Source organism: Ambystoma mexicanum, chromosome 9 (genome assembly GCF_040938575.1).
Source record: "Ambystoma mexicanum isolate Mex_15411 chromosome 9, UKY_AmexF1_1, whole genome shotgun sequence".
In the NCBI taxonomy this organism is placed as follows: domain Eukaryota; kingdom Metazoa; phylum Chordata; class Amphibia; order Caudata; family Ambystomatidae; genus Ambystoma; species Ambystoma mexicanum.
In genome coordinates, this window is record NC_090931.1 from 1,508,912,680 (window position 1) to 1,508,921,495 (window position 8,816).

Consider the following 8,816-nt stretch of genomic DNA (forward strand, 5'->3'; position numbering starts at 1 on the left):
GCCGCCAGGTTGTGTTGTATTGCGAGTCCTTGTCCCTCTCCCACGCTTCATACGCTTGGCGTCCCCAGGTCTGAAGGGAGGAGGGTTCATTTGGCTCGAATACACACGGCCGCTCCGTTGTCCTGTGCGGCAACAAAACTGTGCCGGTTTCGTCGATTGGGACGTCTTTTTGCTCTACACGACTACAAAGCGTTCCCTGCTCTTCTGAACCTGCCAGCTGCTGAAACTATCGTGGAGAAGCCTGGGTCTGCTTGCTTCGGGGACCGGTGAGTAGTATATCTAGGATCTGGTCGCCCTCCTGCAGTATCCCATTGCTTTTCCCTGCTGTGTAAAAACAGCACCCTTTTGCCGCGCTCGCGCTCTGCTTCTGCCCGCTGTGGAGGCTGCGCTTGAGCTGCGGAACCTGTTCTTCTTCTGCTGTGCACTAACGTGAACCGCCTGACTTCCTCCAAAGAGCTTCCCCTTGTGCCCGTCGGCACCGGCGTGGCAGGTACTTTGAGCACAAGGCTCCACTCTTCGCAGGGCTCGGACTTCCATCTAGTTAGGTGCCTATGAAGGCGAACTGAGTCGAAAGCATTATCGCACTGCCTGTATTCCTTTCCTTTCAGGTGGACTACATATTTCGTGCTTTAAACGCTTGCGACTGTGTATTTGTATATATATTGTGTTGATATGGTATGTGTTGGTTTAATATTGTGATATTGTGATTTTCTCGCTACGGTCGTTGTTTTAAAGGCCTTAAAATAAATGTGTATCTATTTTTGATATAACAACTGTTTGGAGTAGTTTGTTAGCGCTCTTGCTTTGTGTGCTCATTGCGGGCCTTCAGTCACCCTCACCCCTCTTGAGACCTAGTCTTGACCGCCGCGATCGCTACCTTGATTGGTCTGGCTCGTCCAGAGGTTACCCTGTTCCAAGTAATTAGGTTGGCCTTCTGAACTTCTGCGCCACCAGGACAGAGTTCAGAAATCCGTCTTAACAAATTGGTGGCAGCGGTGGGATACGACTGAAGGTATCCAGTGTTGCGCTCGAACTAAGGCATTTCAGGTTATTCCAAACAGTACACGTAGTGAATTGTTGTAGTATAACTTTAAAAAGGCCATAGTCCTATCAAACAGTATGGAAACAAATACCTTGTTAACTTTAAATGTTTCCAAATCAGAAACGCTGAAAAAGATGTGTGCGGAGAGAGGTGTTTCCTCTCAAGGCACTAAATTGGAAATGATCCAAAGAATCGTGGCGTGGCAAGAAGCGCAGCTTGACGCTATAACTTCTGAGGACAGTGCGGAAGGTGGTGGGGCTGCTCTCACTGGTAGAACCGACAGTTCTGCCGCCGCACTGATCCATCGCGACCACGAGGACAGGGAGGACGAGCTGTCTAATGTTTCCTCTGCCAGTGCTGATGGGGAGGCTATGCTTGAATTCAAGAAGCAAGAGCTGCGGTTTAGGCAGCAGGAGCTTGAATTCAGCATAGCCAAACTAAAAATCGAGCAGGCAGAAAAACAGAAAGACAGGGATCACCAGTTGGAACTGGCCAAGCTTCAGGTTGCAAATGGATCCAAGGGTCCTGGACATGGGTCTGGGGCTTCCTCTCATCCACGGTTTCCGAAAGATCTGCTCAGTGTGTATGAAGAAAGGAATGACATTATGGACTGGCTGAATGCGTTTGAGTATGCATGCGAGGTTCAAGAAGTTGACAATGCTGATAAGATTGCGTGGTTGCTCAGTAGACTGCCCCATTCTGGCTGTAGTGCCATTATGGAAATGTCGAAGGCTGAGCGGGCTGATTTCGCAATGTTAAAGCAAACTCTCATTTTAAAGTTTGGGAAGACTCCGGCCCAATATTTAAAGCGTTTTCGAGAGTATAAGAAAAAGGAAGGTGGTACTTGGGTATCTTATGTCGCTGAATCTTTGAAAAACTTAACTGGCTGGGTCGAAGGTTATAAGGTTTCTACCTTCGAAGGCATGATAAATCTTGTCATGCTGGAACATATTTTTGCTTCTTCTTCCCCGGAGCTTAAGCAGCATTTGGCCGATTCGAAGGAGATAGATCCTAAGAAGCTGGCCATTGCAGCGGACTTATGGGTGTCACATCGAGTGTCCCATAAGGACAAAACTCATCCTGGTAAGCAGGAGGAGGGGAAAAAGTCCAAAGATATGGAGGGTGGGGAATCTGCTAAATCTTCTTCCCAAAAGGGCCACAAAAAGAAAAACAAGGGTAAGACACAAGAGAACTCACAGGGTAGTGGAGGTGCGCCTCCGAAACAGAACTCTGGTTACAATAAGCCTCCCTACGTAAACAGACCCACTGGGGCTTGTTTTTCTTGTGGAGCAACTGACCATGTGAAGGGGGATCCCCGTTGTAAGGTTAGACCTTTGGGGGTCCACTCCGCTAATCTGGCCTTCTCCTCCTACGAGGAAGAAGAGATTACAGGAGCATCCTTCTCCTCAGACTCATTTCCCAGCGGAATAGAGGCTGAGGTAGTTTTAGTGTCCCTGGGTTCCTGGGAGCCTAAAGTCGCAGAGGCGTATGCTAGGATTCCGGATAATACCAAGCACTACTTTAAAGACAGTGTGCTGATCAATGGAGTGGATACTCCAGCTCTTAGGGATAGTGGGTGCAGTCGAACTGTAGTGGATTCTACCTTGGTAGACTCAGAGGAAGTTGCCAGAGCTACTCTGATGCCCACTAAGTTGGCTGACGGCCCCCTCCGTATGTTTCCCGTGATCCCTGTTAATCTAATTTTAAATGGTACAGCTGTCAGGATTCCAGTGAGCATTCAGAGAAACGTCCCGGGAAAGGTCTTATTAGGTAATGATCTCAGAGCTTTAGGGCTCGTAGGAGACACTGCCGAACGACCCTACACACGGTCTCAAGCACGGGCAGCATTGGCCAAGTCCAATACGCCGCCCCAGCCGAAGGGGCAACCCAAGGCGAAAGGAGTCTACAAGTCAAGACGGGGGAAAGAGAATATTCCCCCGAGCTCGCCTACCACTGCGGTGGAGGAAGTTGGTCAATCGCCCGAGCCTGACGAGGAGGTGGCGATGCCTGAAGTATTCGACCCCAACGATCATCCTGAACTAAAAGACTTGTTAGTTGAAGGAGGTCCTGATAGGGACGAATTCAGTAAAGGCCAACGTGAGTGCCCATCTCTGGAAGGCCTAAGGAGACAGGCCTGCTCCCAGCTTGAGGGTGAACCTCCTGGGAAGCATAGGATTTATTGGGAAGGTGGACTCCTGTATAGTGAGCCCACAGAGTCTACAGAAGGAGACCATAGGAGGTTGGTGGTTCCCCTTGCTGTTAGACCCTTCCTCCTGCAGTTGGCGCATGAAGTTCCCCTTGCTGGTCACCTTGGTATGAAGAGGACCAAGCAAAGGTTATCCATGCACTTCTACTGGCCCAAGATGGGGGTGCAAGTAGAAAGTCACTGCAGGAGTTGCGCCTCCTGCCAGTTGTCTGGTAAGGTTGGCGCGACAATCCAAGCTCCGTTGGTACCGCTCCCAGTTGTGGGGGTACCATTTGAAAGGGTAGGGATCGACATCGTCGGTCCCCTTGACCCGCAAACATCCTCGGGCAATAGGTTTATCCTGGTGCTGGTCGACCATGCAACCAGGTATCCTGAGGCCATCCCATTGAAAACTGTAACTGCCAAGTCAGTTGCAAAAGCTTTACTCGGCATATTTACTAGGGTTGGCTTCCCTAAAGAAGTTGTGTCAGATCGTGGCAGCAACTTTATGTCGAAGTATATGCAGGCTATGTGGAAAGAATGTGGGGTCACCTACAAGTTCTCTTCTGCATACCACCCCCAGACCAATGGTCTGGTGGAACGTTTCAACAGAACGTTAAAGAGCATGATTGGGGCTCTGGAGGAGCCCCAGAGAAGAAAATGGGATCTTCTTTTACCATGCTTGCTGTTTGCCTACCGAGAGGTACCACAGGAGGGTGTTGGCTTCAGCCCCTTCGAACTTCTGTTCGGTCATCCCGTACGGGGACCCTTAGCCATTGTCAAGGAGGGATGGGAGATGCCCACTCCCCCTGTTACTACCAATGTAGTTGACTATGTGCTAGGGCTCAGAAAACGGATGGTACTTCTGATGGGCTTGGCTAGTGATAAATTGAAGGCAGGGCAAGCGCTGGTGAAACATTGGTACGACCAGAAAGCTTCCCTCATCAACTTTACACCTGGTCAGCAAGTCCTGATCATGAATCCAATAAGGCCTCGCGCTTTACAGGACAAATGGTCAGGCCCTTACACAGTGGTGGAGCCCCTGGGTGAGGTAAACTATTTAGTGGACCTTGGAAGGCCTGGACAGGCTCCAAAAGTGTTCCACGTGAATAGGCTGAAGGCTTTCGTCCCAAGAGTCGAAATCGCAGCACTGCTACTGGCATCAGACGTTGAGGAAGAGGAGTCTGAACCTCTCCCCGACCTGTTCCAGAGCGGTCCTTCAGATAGCTCCGTTGAGGGTGTCCGAGTGGCCCCTCACCTGACTTCTGATCAGCAGGCTGAGGTGAAAAGTTTGCTTAGGCAGTTTTCCCCCCTGTTTTCACAGTCCCCTGGTTTGACACCTTGGTGCAAACATAACATTGACACAGGAGACAGTGTACCTACCAAAAGTAGGGGATACAGGATGTCAGATAAAGTACGGTCTTATATTAAGACCGAGGTCAACAAAATGTTAGACCTTGGGGTGATTGAACCCTCTAGTAGTCCTTGGTCCAGTCCTGTGGTTCTGGTTCCAAAGGCAGGCACTTCTGAATTGAGGTTCTGCGTGGATTACAGGGCTCTGAATGCTGTCACCAAGACAGATGCCCACCCCTTGCCTCGAACAGATGAGCTGGTGGATACTTTGGGTGCCTCCAAGTACCTCAGCACGTTTGACCTCACTGCTGGCTATTGGCAAATAGCGTTAGCAGAACATGCCAGGGAGAAGACAGCATTTTCTACTCCAGACGGCCTTTACCAATTCCGGGTAATGCCGTTCGGGTTGAAGAATGCACCTGCCACTTTCCAGAGGCTTGTGAATCATGTGTTGAATGGGTTGGACGAATTCTGTCTTGCATATCTGGACGATATAGCAGTTTTCAGTGCCACCTGGGAAGACCATGTGAAACACCTCGGGATTGTGCTCCAGGCTCTTCAGAAAGCCCACTTGACCATAAAGGCGAGTAAATGCCAGATTGGACAAGGCTCAGTGGTTTACCTTGGACATGAAGTAGGTGGAGGGAGGATACAGCCTCTACCCAGTAAAGTACAAGCAGTACAAGACTGGCCTACCCCCACTACGCAAACCCAAGTGAGAGCCTTTTTAGGACTCACGGGGTATTATCGCAATTTTGTGGCAGACTATGGCACCATAGCTGCTCCTCTGACTGCCCTCACAACTCCGAAGAAACCCAAGAAGGTAACTTGGACCGACGAGTGTGAGAAGGCCTTCAATGGCTTAAAAGACTCCTTGTGCCAGGCCCCTGTCCTAAGGGCCCCTGATTATCAAAGACCTTTTATCGTGCAGACGGATGCCTCTGACACTGGGATAGGAGCTGTACTATCACAAGTAGATGAGAAGGGTAAGGAACACCCTATCGGTTTTATTAGTCGCCAGCTTAAGGACAGAGAGCTCAGGTGGTCCACGGTAGAGAAAGAATGTTTCTCTGTTGTGTGGGCCCTAAGGAAGCTGAGGCCCTACCTCTATGGGACCCACTTCACTGTGCAGACTGACCATAAGCCGTTAAAGTGGCTAATGAACATGAAGGGGGAGAATCCAAAGTTGCTTAGGTGGTCCATAAGTCTACAAGGCTTCGACTTCACTATTGAGCATAGGCCAGGTGTCCAACATAGCAATGCTGATGGGTTGTCCAGAATGTTTAACCGACCTGAACAAGAGACTCATCCAGGGGTGGATTAGTTCCCCCTGTCCATAGTCTGGGAGGGGCGAGTGTTAGGAAAGATTTCGTAATTGTAGGGAATTTTCCTTCCATGTGGCAACCCCTAAACTTTTTGCTATTGTTTTTAACCTTGTTCTTGACTTTGCCAGAGAAGTACAGCCTTCTGCCGCACTTCTCTGGGCTTTCGCTCCTTTCTTACGGGGAAACTGACATGCCCTTAAGACAGTCAGTACCGGGGAACGTGGTTTCCCGTAGTTTCTTTTATCGTGTCGCAGCTTTAGTGCAACACGACACAAGAGGGCACTGTAAGCTAAGTTACAGCTCTCTTGGGTCTCTAGCCTTCTACAGGCCCTAGATACTCTTTTAGGATGGTATTTGATCGGTGCAAGTCATTCAGGGACTGGAATGGTGGCAGCGATCGTTTTGTTTATTTTGAGCTCCTTTTGGCGTTCTGAGCACGTTTTTGCACTGAACCCAAAATGGTGGCCTGGCTCCCAAAATGGCCAGGCCGCGAGGCTCCTTTGTCCTGTCCACTGTCCGTCTTGCTCCCTTCACCTTCCCCAGGTCCGGCGACCCGGGGCCTTCCTTATTTGGGCATGTACTTTCCCGCGAAACGTGGTTGCTTTCGCGGGCTTCTACATGTCGTTTGTGTGCCTCCAGGGTGTGGGCTGGGATGTCTGGTCCCAATACACATCCTGGGTGCCAGAGAGTCTAGGGTGGTGTGAATGCCTGGGACCACCGTGGTCCGTGATTGGTCCACGTATGGTATGTGTTTTGATGAGCGGATCTCCCATTGGCTCCCCTCCGTTTTGGCGCGAAGGGAACCGTGGATAAGAGGGGGCTGGAAACACCACTACCATGTCGATCTCCTGAGTTCTCACGAACGAAGGAATACAGGAGCCAAGTATCCTGCAACTACGAGGCTGGACCGAGGAATCGCTGGTGACCCGCTGAAGGAATCCTCCTTTGCACTGCTGTCGTCCGGAGAGCCCCTGTCCTCCTTTGATCGAACCAGAAGGCCTGTACTGGTGCTTCGACCTTTGGAATAGCAGGAACAGCTATTCCCGGCATCTTCAACCATCTCCTGCCAAGTAAGCCTTCGGAAGCGTCTCTGGCCCATCCAGTTGACTGACCAGCTTACAAAGGAGTTTGGCTCTGCAACCGCCGCCAGGTTGTGTTGTATTGCGAGTCCTTGTCCCTCTCCCACGCTTCGTACGCTTGGCGTCCCCAGGTCTGAAGGGAGGAGGGTTCATTTGGCTCGAATACACACGGCCGCTCCGTTGTCCTGTGCGGCAACAAAACTGTGCCGGTTTCGTCGATTGGGACGTCTTTTTGCTCTACACGACTACAAAGCGTTCCCTGCTCTTCTGAACCTGCCAGCTGCTGAAACTATCGTGGAGAAGCCTGGGTCTGCTTGCTTCGGGGACCGGTGAGTAGTATATCTAGGATCTGGTCGCCCTCCTGCAGTATCCCATTGCTTTTCCCTGCTGTGTAAAAACAGCACCCTTTTGCCGCGCTCGCGCTCTGCTTCTGCCCGCTGTGGAGGCTGCGCTTGAGCTGCGGAACCTGTTCTTCTTCTGCTGTGCACTAACGTGAACCGCCTGACTTCCTCCAAAGAGCTTCCCCTTGTGCCCGTCGGCACCGGCGTGGCAGGTACTTTGAGCACAAGGCTCCACTCTTCGCAGGGCTCGGACTTCCATCTAGTTAGGTGCCTATGAAGGCGAACTGAGTCGAAAGCATTATCGCACTGCCTGTTTTCCTTTCCTTTCAGGTGGACTACATATTTCGTGCTTTAAACGCTTGCGACTGTGTATTTGTATATATATTGTGTTGATATGGTATGTGTTGGTTTAATATTGTGATATTGTGATTTTCTCGCTACGGTCGTTGTTTTAAAGGCCTTAAAATAAATGTGTATCTATTTTTGATATAACAACTGTTTGGAGTAGTTTGTTAGCGCTCTTGCTTTGTGTGCTCATTGCGGGCCTTCAGTCACCCTCACCCCTCTTGAGACCTAGTCTTGACCGCCGCGATCGCTACCTTGATTGGTCTGGCTCGTCCAGAGGTTACCCTGTTCCAAGTAATTAGGTTGGCCTTCTGAACTTCTTAACACCGGTGCATGTTGCCTTGAGCTTGAATGTACCTGACTCAATGTACGTGATGTTATCTACAAGAACTTTAATAAATTATTAACCAGCACATCAGGAGAAGTCGGGTCATCATTTGGGGAACCCAAGCTTTACATTGGCGACGAGGATGATAGCTGTGATGGGGGGACAGCACAAAGGATGGGACATGCACCGCCCCCCAACCAAGGAAGAAGATCCTCTCAGGTAGGGGCAGCAGCGCTTATTGCCAGAAGGCGCAGAGGGGCCCAGCATTGGATCCAGAGGTGCATGAAGTAGAGAGCAGCGCAAGGGCCTGGGGCTCGTGGGCCAGCCAAGGACAGTGAGGGCTTGGAGCCTGGCAGAGAAACTTTGACCGGGTTAAGAGCTCATTGACTGTAATGAAGGGGTTTGGAACCCAGGCTGCGGCATGGAGGCACTTAAAAGGGGGCTTGGAGCCCATTTGCAGCAAAACCATAAGGGATTTGGAGCCCATAGCTGGACTTGGTGTCTTGTAAGTGAGTTTTGGAGTGAGCTTTGTAGCTCCTTAACTGAAAACCTGGAGGGGTTTGAAGAGCAGTGACTTGGGCAGAAGCATGCAGAGGGCTGAAAGGTCTGGAGGAGCCTATCCATGCGTGGATTACTTATTGGCATATGCGGTCTTACCTAGGCGTGAGTGTAGTCTGCTGCGGTCCAGGCATTTGGGGAGACGGCCTTGAGGTTCAAGCGAAGGCAGCGCAAGGGGCCATTCGGTGGCATGATGGCTCGCAGTGAAGTTTAGTGAAGCCGGCCACAACGTTTGGTGCAGCAACATTTGGAGCGCAGGG